Source organism: Triticum aestivum, chromosome 5A, assembly GCF_018294505.1.
Source record: "Triticum aestivum cultivar Chinese Spring chromosome 5A, IWGSC CS RefSeq v2.1, whole genome shotgun sequence".
NCBI classification, from domain to species: Eukaryota; Viridiplantae; Streptophyta; class Magnoliopsida; order Poales; family Poaceae; genus Triticum; species Triticum aestivum.
In genome coordinates, this window is record NC_057806.1 from 63,265,170 (window position 1) to 63,280,542 (window position 15,373).

General features: G+C 50.1%; 3 non-coding genes across 3 annotated transcripts; all 3 read right to left on the reverse strand.

Moving 5' to 3' along the window:
• Positions 1–3,789: 3,789 nt before the first annotated feature.
• LOC123109001 (5S ribosomal RNA) lies at positions 3,790–3,908 on the reverse strand. The gene has a single exon (XR_006452342.1). It is a non-coding gene; the product is annotated as a 5S ribosomal RNA (ribosomal RNA).
• Positions 3,909–4,272: 364 nt separating this feature from the next.
• On the reverse strand, positions 4,273–4,391 carry LOC123108882 (5S ribosomal RNA). The gene has a single exon (XR_006452223.1). It is a non-coding gene; the product is annotated as a 5S ribosomal RNA (ribosomal RNA).
• Positions 4,392–4,755: 364 nt separating this feature from the next.
• On the reverse strand, positions 4,756–4,874 carry LOC123108842 (5S ribosomal RNA). The gene has a single exon (XR_006452178.1). It is a non-coding gene; the product is annotated as a 5S ribosomal RNA (ribosomal RNA).
• Between the last annotated feature and the right edge of the window lie 10,499 nt (positions 4,875–15,373).

Below are 15,373 nucleotides of genomic sequence, written 5' to 3' on the forward strand. Positions count from 1 at the left end.
AGAAAAGCATAATGAGATATTGTGTTAAAACGAGCGAAAGCCGTTCTTCCGAGTAGTGCTTGATAGCCACTTCGGCATGGGGCAATGTGAAAACTTGACCTTTCGCTTCGGAAGTTGTCGGGGGAACCGAATACCACCTCTAGTAGTAGAGCGCCCGTACAACGAGCCTCTTGGCCTGGTATTACTCCCTTTAAGGTAGAATTACTGTGGTTTATTTGTGTCGGTCTATCCCCATTTTGCGGACTGTGTCCTGATATATCAAATTTAGATCACTGCCGCCGTCCATGAGGACTCGTGTGAAATGGTACCCATTTATTATTGGGTCTGACACCAAGGCCGTCAGTCCTTCATGCCGGATATTTGTCTCATGATCCCTACGATCGAAAGTGATCGGGCAGGCCAACCAGGGGTTGAACCTAGGGGTGACGGGCTCTATGGCGCGTGTGCCTCGGAGTGCATGCTTGCTTCTCCTCTTTGTCACATGGATCACGTTTACTGTTTTAACCTCTGGTGGGAACTTTTTTTGTCCTCTGGCGCTTTGCTGGCGAGGCTCATTCTCGTCTTCGCTTAGTGTCTCTTCACCTTTGTGTTCGGCGTTTAGCTTACTGGCATGCTTGCAGACCCAACATTCTCTGTGGGTATGATTTGCAGGTTTGTCTGGGGTGCCATGAATCTAACATAGTTTGTCAAGAATTTTGTTTAGGCCAGATTGTCCTTCTCTGCTGCCTTTGAAAGGCTTTTTCCGCTAACCTGGTCGAGAGCCCCTGAATCCGGCATTTACTGCCGTGTTATCTGGGCTACCTTCTTTAATTCGACGCTTGTTTTTGTTGCGTCGTGGTTTACCATTGCCATCCCTGACTTCGGATGTGCTTGGGTCGCTGGTGCTACTACGGGCCAACCAGTTATCCTCGCCCGCACAAAAGCGGGTCATGAGGCTTGTTAGGGCTGCCATTGTTCTCGGTTTTTCTTGACCGATGTGTCTGGCAAGCCATTCGTCTCGGACGCTGTGTTTAAAAGTTGCTAAGGCTTTGGCGTCCGGACAATCGACGATTTGGTTCTTCTTGGTGAGGAACCTGTTCCAAAGCTTTCGGGCGGACTCTCCGGACTGTTGGATTATATGACTTAAATCGTCTGCATCCGGAGGTCGGACATAAGTCCCCTGAAAATTGGCCCGAAAAGCATCCTCGAGCTCCTCCCAACTTCCAATTGAGTTTTCGGGGAGGCTTTCCAGCCAGTGCCGAGCTGGCCCTTTAAGCTTGAGGGGAAAGTATTTAATGGCATGGAGATCGTCTCCACGAGCCATATGAATATGGAGGATGAAGTCCTCTATCCATACTCCAGGGTCTGTGGTTCCGTCGTACGCCTCTATGTTCACCGGTTTGAATCCCTCCGGGAATTCGTGATCCAGCACCTCATCAGTGAAACATAAGGGGTGTGCGGCACCCCTGTATTGGGATGCGCCATGGTGTTCGGACGGTTGTAGTATTCGGTGTTGGTTTTGTACCGTCACGCGCTTCCTAGATCCATAGATAGATCTGGTCTCGCCGGATTTTTGACGCAAGTTCCCACGTAGATCGTGTGTTGACTTATAAGCGACTTTGTTAGCAGCTCTATCGCATTCACAAGGTGGTGGATCCGGCCGGTCGGCCGTATCACTCTTCGGCTGTATGGGCTCTAAGGCCTCATCGTTGAATTCCGGTAATAGCTTGCGCTTTGGATAGCTATTTTTATGGTAACTTCCACCATACTTTGCTACTTTGTTCCACTTGCTGGTGAGCCTATCTTGTGCGACCCTGAGCCTTTGCTTCTGTTTCTTCAGGCTCCTCGCTGTGGCAATAACCCTTCTGCGGAGGTTTTCTTGCTCCAAGTGCGTTTCCAGGATGATGTGAGCATCTTCCTCCGGACTGTTTTCTTCCCCATACGGGGTTTGATGAGGCTTATCCTTGGCGTCGTCGTGGTCGGACGTCGGATCTATACTATGTTTGCGGTTTGCATCTTGATCGTGCTCTGCCATCGGGGTGGTGCAGTTGTCGTTTCTTCTAGAGTCGACTGCACTGTTATTTCCTCTTGCGCTGTTATCGTTGTTTTTGCTATGGCGGGACTTAGAGCGGTGCCGCTGCCGTCGGTGCCAGGGTTGCTTGGAGGGGGCATCCTCTGCTGTCTCTTTGCCATTGCCCTCTCTGGGTGTATCCACCATGTATACATCATGTGATGAAGTGGCGGTCCAGCGCCCTATGGGCGGTGGTTCCTGTTCGTCTCCTGCATCGTCGTCCATACCGTCGGTGTCTTCGGAGTCGAAGTCAAGCATGTCGGTTAAGTCGTTGACAGTGGCTACTAAGTGGGTGGTGGGTGGGCAGCGTATTTCTTCATCGTCCGCATCCCATTCTAGCCGGACATAGTTCGGCCAAGGTTCTCCTGACAGGGAGAGAGACCTTAATGAATTTAGCACATCTCCGAGAGGTAAGTGCTGAAAGATATCCGCGGAGGTGAACTCCATGATCGGCGCCCCGTCGGATTCGACAGGCACGGATGTAGGCGGCTCGGAGTCCGTGGCCGGGGATAAATCCAGTGGTTCGGCGATGTGGCTCTCAAAAGGGGTGAAGTCAGTATCTGGCTCTATCGCCACTGAGAGTGCGGCCTCCATGGTGGGGTCTATCCCTCCGCTCTCGGATGGCGCGATTTTCTCTGGATTAACAGTCGGAGTAGCTGTGGATGCGATCTCCCGAACATTGTCCGATGGCAGAGTTACGCCATGCTCGCCGTGACTGTGCGGCGCGTCCAGCATGGGCTCAAATCCATCAAAGATCAAGTCTCCGTGGATGTCGGCCGTGTAGTTCAAGTATCCAAATCTGACCTGATGGCCTGGGGCGTAGCTCTCGGTCTGCTCCAGGTGGCCAAGCGAATAGGCCCGCAGTGCGAAGCCACCGAATATGAAGATCTGTCCATGGAGGAAAGCCTCACCCTGGACCGCATCGCTAGCGATGATCGAAGGAGCCATCAAGCCTTATGGTGACGACATAGTGGAACTCTCAATGAAAGCACCAATGTCGGTGTCAAAACCACTGGATCTCGGGTAGGGGGTCCCGAACTGTGTGTCTAAGGCGGATGGTAACATGAGGCAGGGGACACGATATTTACCCAGGTTCGGGGCCTCTTGATGGAGGTAATACCCTATGTCCTACTTGATTGTTCTTGATGATATGAGTATTACAAGAGTTGATCTACCACGAGATCGAAGAGGCTAAACCCTAGAAGCTAGCCTATGGTATGATTGTATGTTGTCCTATGGACTAAAACCCTCCGGTTTATATAGACACCGGAGGGGGCTAGGGTTACACGAGGTCGGTTACAAACGAGGAGATATACATATCTGTATTGCCTAGCTTGCCTTCCATGCCAAGTAGAGTCCCATCCAGACACGAGACGAAGGCTTCAATCTTGTATCTTCACAGTTTAACAGTCCGGCCAAAGGATCTAGTCCGGCTGTCCAGAGACCCCCTAATCCAGGACTCCCTCAGTCTCGCTCAACTACGGAGGCAAGTTTACCATGGTTTCCACCCCTCCCTCTATACCACAGCAACACATATTTTACACCCCTTTCAGAACGCGCTTTTCGCACCCCAACTCCCCCTAGACACGTGAGTAATGAGTTGCGAGCTAAAACATATCGCAAACGTCAAAAATAAGATAACGGGGTTAATATATATCGCGCACATGCGTTCCGTTTCTCACGAGGCAAAAAAATAATTGCTTCTATTTCTCACAAGGCGCAAAAAAATAATTAAAAAGGGAATGCAACATGAGGACTTCCCAAGAGGTCACCCATCCTGGTACTACTCTCGCCCAAGCACGCTTAACTTGAGAGTTCTGATGGGATTCGGTGCTTTAGTGCTTGTATGATTGCATCCGACAAGTTACCCCCGGCTTCATCCCTTATGCTTCCCACTCCCAGGTCTACTACAAAGACGACTGTACATTCTTACTACCATTACAACCGTCGCCTAATAATGGATAATGCCATATACTACTTACTCTCTCACTCAACTACGGAGATGAGTTTACCATGGATTCCACCCCTCCCTCTATACCACAGCAACACTTATTTTACACCCCTTTCAGAACGTGCTTTTCGCGCCCCAACTCCCCCTAGAAGCGTGAGTAATGAGCTGCGAGGTAAAACAAATTGCAATTGTCAAAAATAAGATAACGGGGTTAATATATATCGTGCATGTGTGTTCTGTTTCTCATGAGGCAAAAGAAATTAATTAAAAGGGAATGCAACACGAGGACTTCCCAGGAGATCACCCATCCTAGTACTACTCTTGTCCAAGCATGCTTAACTTCAGAGTTCTGATGGGATCTGATGCTTTAGTGCTGGTATGATCGCATCCAACATGTTACCCCCGGCTTCATCCCTTATGCTTCCCACTCCAAGGTCCGCTACAAAGACGGCTGTACATTCTTACAAACATTACAACCGTTGCCTAATAATGGATAATGCCCTATACTACTTACTCTCTCGATGAACTACGGAGACGAGTTTACCACGGTTTTCACCCCTCCCTCTATACCTCGGCAACACGTATTTTACACCCATTTCCGAACGCGCTTTTCGCGCCCCAACTCCCCTAGACGCATGAGTAATGATCTACAAGCTAAAACAAATCGCAAACGTCCAAAATAAGATAACGGGGTTAATATATATCTTGCACGTGCATTCTGTTTCTCACGAGGCACAAGAAAATAATTAAAAAGGGAATGCAACAAGAGGATTTCCCAGGAGGTCACCCATCCTAGTACTACTCTCACCCAAGCATGCTTAACTTCAGAGTTCTGATGGGATCCGATGTTTTAGTGCTGGTATGATCGCATCCGGCATGTTCCCCCCTGCTGCATCCCTTATGCTTCCCACTCCTAGGTCCGCTACAAAGACCGATGTACATTTTTACTACCATTACAACCGTTGCCTAATAATCGATAATGCCCTATACTACTTACACTCTCGCTCAACTACGGAGGTGAGTTTACCACGGTTTCCATCCCTCCCTCTATACCGCAGCAACACATATTTTACACCCCTTTCAGAAAGCGCTTTTCATGCCCCACCTCCCCTAGATGCGTGAGTAATGAACTGCGAGCTAAAACATATCACAAACGTGCAAAATAAGATAATGGTGTTAATATATATCAGGACGTTCGTTCTGTTTCTAATGAGGTGCATAATAATAATTAAAAAGGGAATGCAACACAAGGACTTCCCTTCGGAGTTCTGATGGGATCCGATGTGATGGTGTCTTGGACTAGGGGGTACTCACCACGTCATCTCCTGATCTGTTAGATTGGGCCGAGGACCCCCATGGCCGTATACTCATGGGCCAGTTCGGACAGCTGCCGCATACAAGGAAGATTCCACAAGACTTGGCGATCAAGACAAGGACTCCTCCCCACCGGCGTATTCGTCTAGGACTCTTGTTATCCTAGGCCTCTGGTACATTATATAAACCGAGGCCAGGCTAGTCGATAGATATATACAAACAATGATACCATAGGCTACCTTCTAGGGTTTAGCCTCTCCGATCTCGTGGTAGATCAACTCTTGTAATACCCATATCATCAAGAATAAATCAAGCAGGACGTAGGGTTTTACCTCCATCAAGAGGGCCCAAACATGGGTGAAACATCGTGTCCCCTGCCTCCTGGTACCATCCACCTTAGACGCACAGTTCGGGACCCCCTACCCGAGATCCACCGGTTTTGACACTGACATGGTGCTTTAGTGCTGGTATGATTGCATACGACATGTTACCCCCGGCTTCATCCCTTATGCTTCCCACTTCCAGGCCCGCTACAAAGATGGATGTACATTCTTACTACCATTACAACCGTGGCCAAATAATTGATAATTGATAACCCACAAGTATAGGGGATCGCAACAGTTTTCGATAAGTAAGAGTGCCGAACCCAACGAGGAGCTAAAGGTAGAACAAATATTACCTCAAGTTCTATCGACCACCGATACAACTCTATGCAAGCTTGACGTTCGCTTTACCTAGAACAAGTCTGAAACTAGAAGTACTTTGTAGGTGTTGTCAGATAGGTTTGCAGGATAATAAAGAGTACGTAAATAAAAAGTAGGGTCTGTTTAGATAAATAAACAATAAAGTAAATATAGCTAGTGTGGAAAAGTGGTCGTAGGAGTTGCGAAATTGCCCCTAAGCAATTGACTACTTTACTAGACCGATAGCAAGTATTATGTGGGAGAGGCCACTGCTAGCATGTCATCCCTGACTTGGAATTCTATGCACTTATGGTTGGAACTATTAGCAAGCATCCGCAACTACTAATGTTCATTAAGGTAAAACCCAACCATAGCATTAAGATATATTGGTCCCCCTTCAATCCAGTATGCATCAATTTCTATGCTAGGTTGAAGCTTCTATCACTCTTGCCTTCCAACACATAGTCCTATCAACATACAACTAACCCTAGGGTGTGATCCACGCGCGCAATCATATGATGGGCACCAAAGGACAGCAACATGACCACAAGCAAATTAAATCAATCATAGCAATTCATCAACCACCGATAGGACAACGAAAATCTACTCAGACATCATAGGATGGCAACACATCATTAGATAATAATATGAAGCATAAAGCACCATGCTCAAGTACGGGGTACAGCGGCTTGCGGGAGAGTGGACCGCTGTAGATAGAGGGGGGAAGGTGATGGAGATTGAGGGAGTCCTGGATTAGGGGGTGTTCGGGTAGCCGGACTATACCTTCAGCCGGACTCCAGGACTATGAAGATACAAGATTGAAGACTTCGTCCCGTGTCCGGATGGGACTTTCCTTGGCGTGGAAGGCAAGCTTGGCGATGCGGATATTCAAGATCTCATACCATTGTAACCGACTTTGTGTAACCCTAACCCTCTCCGGTGTCTATATAAACCGGAGGGTTTTAGTCCGTAGGACAACTTCATCATACAACAATCATACCGTAGGCTAGCTTCTAGGGTTTAGCCTCCTTGATCTCGTAATAGATCTACTCTTGTACTACCCATATCATCAATATTAATCAAGCAGGACGTAGGGTTTTACCTCCATCAAGAGGGCCCGAACCTGGGTAAAACATCGTGTTCCTTGCCTCCTGTTACCATCCGTCCTAGACGCACAGTTCGGGACCCCCTACCCGAGATCCGCCAGTTTTGACACTGACATTGGTGCTTTCATTGAGATTTCCTCTGTGTCGTCGCCTTTAGGCCAGATGGCTCCTTCGATCATCAACAACGATGCAGTCCCGGGTGAGACTTTTCTCCCCGGACAGATCTTCGTCTTCGGCGGCTTCGCACTGCGGGCCAAGTCGCTTGGCCACCTTGAGCAAATCGAAAGCTACGCCCCTGGCCATCAGGTCAGGTTTGGAAGCCTAAACTACACAGCTGGCATCCGCGGGGACGTGATCTTCGACGGATTCGAGCCATAGCCAAGCGTGCCGCACTGTCTCGATGGGCATGATATAGCTCTGCCGCCGAACAACGCCTTGGAGGCCGCACACGCATCAGTTCCGGCCATTGATTCGGAGCCTACTGCGCCGATCGAGGATCAGCGGTTGGATGCTGCCTCAGGGGCTGCGATATCAGAGGCGATCGAGCCGAACTCCAGCCCCGTACTCCGCATCGCCCGTGACTCCGAGGAGCCGGATTCCTTTCCGAACTCCGAGCCCCCCGCGCCCCTGCCGATCGAATCCGATTGGGCGCCGATAATGGAGTTCACCGCCGCAGACATCTTTCAGCACTCACCCTTCGGCGACATCCTGAATTTGCTAAAGTCTCTCTCTTTATCAGGAGAGCCCTGGCCGGACTACGGTCAGCAAGGATGGGATTCGGATGATGAAGAAATTCAAAACCCACCCACCACCCACTTCGTAGCCACTGTCGACGACTTAACCGACATGCTCGACTTCGACTCCAAAGACATCGACGGTATGGACGACGATGCAGGAGACAACCAAGAACCAACGCCTATAGGGCATTGGACGGCAACCTCATCTCACGATGTGTACATGCTGGATACCCCCAAAGGAAGCAACAACGAGGAAAACAGGGATGGAAAGAGGGATCGATCTCTCGAAAAACAATCAAAGATCAGCGTAAATGCCGACCCAAGCCCCGCCTTGATAAAGACCCAGCCATAGAGCAGGATGAGCCAGTAGACGACGAGCATGCCTTAGAGCAACCGTCCCAACAGGACAACTCGGATAGAGAAACCGAACATCCCTCCCCCGGCGAAAATGGCATTCCGGATGACCCTACGCCAGACAAGCCCACGAAGCAGAAGAACCTCCACAAACGGCTCGTTGCAACCGCACGCAGCCTGAAAAAGCAGAAGCGGAAGCTAAAAACTGCGGAAGATGCACTCAGGATCAGATGGAGTAAAGTAATCAATACCGCAGACAAATACGGCGACAGTCACCGCACTAAAAGCTATCCGAAGAGAAAGCTACTGCCTGAATTCGACGAGGAGGCCTTAGAGGCCTCGCATTCCAAAAGTGAGAAAGCCACATGGTTGGATAGACGACCCCATGGCGAGCATAAAGCGGCAAGCAGCACCGCACTTAAGCCGGCATGCGACCCACTTAAGGATTCGCATCATGGCCCAGCCAGGTCCTTTTACGGGCCAAGAAAGAAAGCTCTCGTAAGCAATGCAATAAAGCCATTATCAGAATCCGGCACACCCAAATACAGGGGTGCCGCACACCCCCTATGTTTCACCGATGAGGTCCTGGATTATGAATTTCCAGCGGGATTCAAACCCGTAAACCTAGAGGCATATGATGGAACAACAGACCCTGGAGTCTGGATCGAGGATTATATCCTCCACATACATATGGCTAGAGGAGATGACCTCCACGCCATAAAATACTTACCCCTCAAGCTTAAAGGACCAGCCCGGCATTGGCTCAAAAGCCTTCCTGAAAACACAATCGGAAGTTGGGAAGAGCTCGAGGACGCTTTCCGAGCAAATTTTCAAGGGACCTATGTCCGCCCTCCGGATGCAGACGATCTTAGTCACATAACTCAACAGCCCGGAGAGTCAGCTCGGCAATTCTGGAATAGATTTCTTACTAAAAAGAATCAGATAGTCGACTATCCGGACGCTGAAGCCTTAGCGGCTTTCAGGCATAATGTCCGAGATGAATGGCTCGCCAGACACCTCGGCCAAGAAAAGCCAAGAACAATGGCCGCACTAACAAGCCTCATGACCCGCTTTTGCACAGGAGAGGACAGCTGGTTGGCAAGATGCAGCACCAGTGACCCAAGCACATCCGAAACTAGGGATGGAAACAGAAAACCTCGACGCAATAAGGACCATCGTCGGACTAAGGAAAAAAGTCCGAAGAGCACGGCAGTCAACCCCGGATTCAAAAGCTCACGACAGAATCAGAAAAAGCCGCCCCTCCAAGATAACAGGGACGACCTATCCAACCTAAACAAAATCTTGGATAGGATATGTCAAATACACAGCACTCCCGGAAAGCCTGCTAACCATACCCACAGAGATTGTTGGCTTTTCAAACAATCCGGCAGACTCAACGCCGAACACAAGGGGCTCGACACACCAAGCAAAGACGAGGACGAACCCCAAAAGCAGAGTACCAGGAAACAAAAGAATTTCCCACAAGAAGTAAAAACAGTAAACTTACTCCATATAACAAAACGTGCGGCGCCCATAAAGGTACGCGCCCCATGGCCTATCCCAAAGGAATCCCGCCACTGGTTGTCAAAACCAATCAGCTTCGATCATCTGGATTATTCTAGAAGTGTCAGGAACCCAGGCTGGACTGCCCTGGTACTCGATCCAATAATTGGGGGACTCCAGTTTTCAAATGTCCTTATGGACGGTGGCAGCAGACTCAACCTGATATATCAGGACTCAATCCGCCACATGGGGATCGACCCAAAAAGAATTCGCCACAGAAAAACCTCCTTTCAAGGAGTAACGCCAGGTCCGGACACCCATTGCATGGGTTTTCTCTGGCTCGATGTTATTTTCGGCTCTGCCGATAACTTCCGTCGCGAAAAGCTGACTTTCCACATCGGCCCATTCTCAAGTCGCTATCAAGCACTACTGGGACGCGAAGCTTTCGCCCGCTTTAACGCAATACCGCATTATGCATCTCTTACGCTTAAGATGCCCGGTCCACGCGGCATCATCTCCTTAACGGGGAAACAGTGAGAACATCTCCCCCAAGCGGAGGATTGTGCGGCCGCTTTAACAGCCCCACAATACAATGACTTCACCAGCCAGAACATCGGAACAGGTCATTGAGACCACGGACACGGATAGACGAGTCCGGCACAAAAGTATCGCTGATAAAGGCTTAGTGGCCATATACCCCTGCACTAGGGGCTTCACACGTATAAAATAAGAGACAATAAAGCCCAATTTTTCATATTTTACTTTACACTTTGTTTATTTCATATAACTTTCGTTTGGCACGCCCCTTTTTCAACTTAGTTGCTCTCTTTTTACAGATGAACGCCGTGCTGCGCCCGTCCAGGATACGGCACAACGGAGACACAGGCGCAGACATGCAGTAGGGACCCGTTCCAAGGATTCTTTTTAGATTAAGACCCTGCGTAAATCTTTTTTACTGTCTCTTGTTGATACACATCCCCTGGTTCTATGACCAAGGAGGAGGCTGGCGTCTTGGCATGTGGCCACGTCAGAATTCTTGCACGTACCTGGACACTAGGGGCTTATACCTCAGAGCATTACCTCGCCCGCTCTCATAAAGACCGAATACCTTAGCGACTGTTCGGCGTCGCGAGTTTGGCCTTATATGCATCGGCTCCGAGTCATGATTTTGGTCAAATGTTGGGTTGCCCGGCTCCTGTGTTCGGCCGCCTTACGTACCGCTCTATCGGCTAAGGCGGCACCAGGAGAACTACTGCGATTGTGCCCTGGTTTGGCCAGGCGAGCACCTCAGTAGAGAAAGCCGAAAACCGACTGTCATGATATGGCGTGAGACTGGTCAACCACTCGATGACTCTCCGGAATCTGTAGGATTCCTCCGCATTAACGAAGGGCCGTTTCCCGGCCAGGCACATACGCGCCCCGAATTCGGGCGAGCGCAGTCGCCACCAGGGGCTACCTAAATAGTCCCATTGTCAAGCTCCTATGGCTAAGTGAAAGTGTTAAAGCATTATATTACGGTTGCCTAGCTCGCTGCGCTATCACCTCCTTTGTAGGACCAAGACGTTGGATTAAGTGTGAAAATGCACCTTCTACGAGCACCCCCACACTATGTGCGTGGGGGCTGAAGCCAACGACTGCAATCTTTCAGATTTTGTATATATATCTTAAAACGGCCGCACAGGAGGTGTTCCAAATACTTGAAGGCACAAGTATAAAAGGCTACTACAATTCATCAAAATATTGCTTTATAATTACATATGCTATCAGAACATAGCATCCTTCGAGCACTGCATCTCTATTACACGAGCGCCTTCAAGGACTTCCTGAAAATAGTGCTCGGAAGGTACTCGGCTTTTTCCAAATCTCGGGATGCAACAACGATGGTCTCCATCTCTGCCCAGTATGTCTTGACACGGGAAAGAGCCATCCGTGCGCCCTCTATGCATGCTGACCTCTTCATCGCATTGATACGTGGCACCGCGTCAAGGAATTGCTGCACCAAGCTGAAATAACTCTTCGGCTCCGATCTCCCCGGCCACAGATGACCCATGACGTACTTCATGGCGAGTCCGGACAATCTATTCAGTTCGGCCCATTGAGCCAGACGATCGTCCATTGCTAGTGGATGCTCTGGATTTTGGAACTGCGACCAGAAAAGCCTTTCCACTTCGCGATCTTCTTGATCTCGAAAGTATTCGGTCGCATCAGCAGCACTCGCTGCCAAATCCAGATAGGTGTCCTCCACACTCCACATCCAGTCCAACGGAGCAAACTTCGGATCGCAAAACTTCCTCCGCAGCATAAAGGGCTTTCCAGACGCAATCTGTCCGGCCTGACGCAGCTCCTCCTTCACAGCTCTCATCGCAGAGCGAGCGTCCTTGGCATCAGCAACAGCCTTTTCTAAGTCCGTCTGTCTCGCCCGGTCTTCTTTCTCAAGAAACTTGCAAGGGTCAGTAGCACTCTTTAACTTCACGGCCATCACGGCCATCTCCTTCTTGCTTCGGTAGTGAGCAGCCTATTTGGCTCTCAGCTCTTCAAGGGCCTTCTCGGCAACCGCATCACTTTTCCTAGATTGTTCCTTAGCCTGGGCAAGTTCCGCCCGAAGACTCTCCACAGCGGCCGCACCATCTGCGTCAAGCACACACATTGTAAGATACTGGCATAAAGTTCCTCTTACCAGATGCCGCCCGAGGAATTGCATACCTTGAGCCGCATCAAGCCGCTCGTTGGCGAGCGCGATGTCGGCATATGCAACATCAAGTTGCCTCTTTAGTTCGGCAAAATCATCAGTTCGGCTTGATTCCGGACACTTCGCCACCTATATACAAAGGCAACATTTTAGACCTGGGATTATGATCCTCTGCACGCCGTCAATTTTGACAACGCACAGAGTCTCATGGGCTACTATCTACACAGGATGCATCTTGTTTATGTGCAACTGACAAAGAAGTACATTATCAAACGTACCTCAAAACCTGTCAGAGCCTCATGCAATCCGCTTTCCGCGGACGAAATCCTTCCAATCACCGTACCCATCAACGCATGGTGCTCCTCTGAGATAGAAGCTCGCCCCAGGAGAATCATCAGCTCCTCTGACCGTGCATCGGACGGTGTCGGACTCGTCCCATGACCTCCATCGAAGGCCGGACGCGGAGAACCTTGGGGGGACATATGGCTACCTTCCACCCCTACCGGATTCGGAGAAACCCTCCGCGACGACACCTCAGGGTCGCCCGCCTCGCCACGCGGTACGGCAGGGGGAGGCGTTCCACTCTCCATCATCTCCGGAAGAAGATCCCCCGAAGACGAGCTCTGCTGAGAAGGGCTGAGGTCCGAGCTACAAAGTAGAATTTCGGTTAATCTTCTCAGATAAAAAGCAAGGATTTCTCTCATCCCTCTAAAGGAAAATCTTTCTCTACTTACGGCTCGCTGGAGGGCTGATCCCTTTGAGGGCGTAGTTCGGCCGAGGATCTCCCCGGCATCGGACCCTCTGACGAGGACTTTTTCCCCCGCTTTGAGGCCATGGTCTCCGGGTCGTCAGAGGCGGCCCTCTTCTTCCCCTTAGGAGAGGAATTGTCGGTTCTTCCCTTCGGAGCAGCCTCCTTCGAGGAGGCCATAGTTTCCTTGTCCTCCCCCTCACTTCCCTCCAAAGGCACAATCTTCAACATCCTGACTAGCACAGGATCCGTCCTGGTCTCAGGAAGGGGAGCCGGACACCTGATCAGCTTTGCCTTCGCTATCCACTCCTGTTTAAAAGGACAGCTCTTTTAGGGCGAATTTATGACAATTTTACGGATAGCGAGTCTGGGCACAAGGTTACTTACTTGAGTATCCGGGCGATTGCAGCTTAAACCTGCGTCCTCGGTCAAATCCGGACACATTGCTTGTGATCCGAAGATCATTTTATACATCTCCACGGGAGTTTCTCCCATAAAATGCTGGAGAGCTCGTGGTCCCTCCGGATTAAACTCCCACAGACGAAGGGAGCGACGTTTGCCGGGCAGTGTTCGGCGAATCAGCATGACCTGCGTCACCTTGACTAGGTTGAGGTCTCTTTCTAAGAGATCCCTAATGCGTCCCTGCAACAAGGGCACGTCTTTGGATAACCCCCAATCTAATCCTTTGTTGACCCATGATGCTAGCCGTGGTGGGGGGCCCAAGCGAAAGGCGGGAGGCGCCACCCACTTGGTGCTCCTGGGAGCGGTGATATAGAACCACTCTCGTTGCCACAAGCCGAGCTCCTCTTGAAAGGAGCCCTTGGGCCATGGAGCATCAGCATTCTTACTTATGACAACGCCTCCGCACTCTGCGTGCCGTCCCTCGATCATCTTCGGCTCCACTCCAAAGGTCTTGAGCCATAATCCGAAGTGAGGAGTAACACGGAGGAACGCTTCGCACACAACGATGAATGAGGAAATGTGGAGGATGGACTCCGGAGCTAAGTCATGAAATTCCAGCCCATAATAGAACATCAGCCCCCTCACGAAGGGATCCATCGGGAAGCCTAACCCCCGAAGGAAGTGAGACATGAACACTACGCTCTCACCGGGCTGGGGACTGGGAATAGCCTGCCTTTGAGCAGGCAACCTATGCAAAATTTCGGCGGTCAAGAACTTAGCCTCTCTCAACTTTAGCATCCATCGGCCTTGAAGGTCGGAACCGGACATTGTCGAAGGTCCAAAGCACCTGGAATCTGGAGCCTAGGGTGTTGGAACTCGAGGCGACGAGCGAACTTGTTTTGAGATTGGAAAAAAGGAGTAAGCCCTTGGTCTCTTTATAAGAGGTTGAATACCAGGAGCCCTCCCCGTAACCGTTTGGGACTCGCCTTTAATCGAGGAGACATGCTAACGGGCACGATTGGGTTACCCACGTCCGTATTGATGAGAATCCCGTAAATAAAGGGGACACGATCTCTGCTTTGACAAGACGTGCCAAGGAAACCGCCTCGCAAAACACGCTGAAGTGGAAAAGTAAAAACGATTCGAATAAAGGCTTGGCCGTAGTGTGATGTCACGCTGCGGAATACGTCAGCGGATTAGATTTGTGTTAATATTATTCTGTCTGTGGCAATACGTGGAAACTTATTTTGCAGAGCCGGACACTACAATTGGTGTTTACAAACTTTTATGAAGAATTTGGAGGAGGAACCCGCCTTGCAATGCCGAAGACAATCTACGCGTCGGACTCGTCGTCATTGAAGCCTGGTTCTGGGGCTACTGAGGGAGTCCTAGATTAGGGGGTGTTCGGGTAGCCGGACTATACCTTCCGCGGGACTCCAGGACTATGAAGATACAAGATTGAAGACTTCATCCCGTGTCCGGATGGGACTTTCCTTGGCGTGGAAGGCAAGCTTGGCGATGCAGATATTCAAGATCTCCTACCATTGTAACCGACTTTGTGTAACCCTAACCCTCTCCGGTGTCTATATAAACCGGAGGGTTTTAGTCCGTAGGACAACTTCATCATACAACAATCATACCGTAGGCTAGCTTCTAGGGTTTAGCCTCCTTGATCTCGTGGTAGATCTACTCTTGTACTACCCATATCATCAATATTAATCAACCAGGACGTAGGGTTTTACCTCCATCAAGAGGGCCCGAACCTGGGTAAAACATCGTGTTCCTTGCCTCCTATTACCATCCGGCCTAGATGCATAGTTCGGGACCCCCTACCCG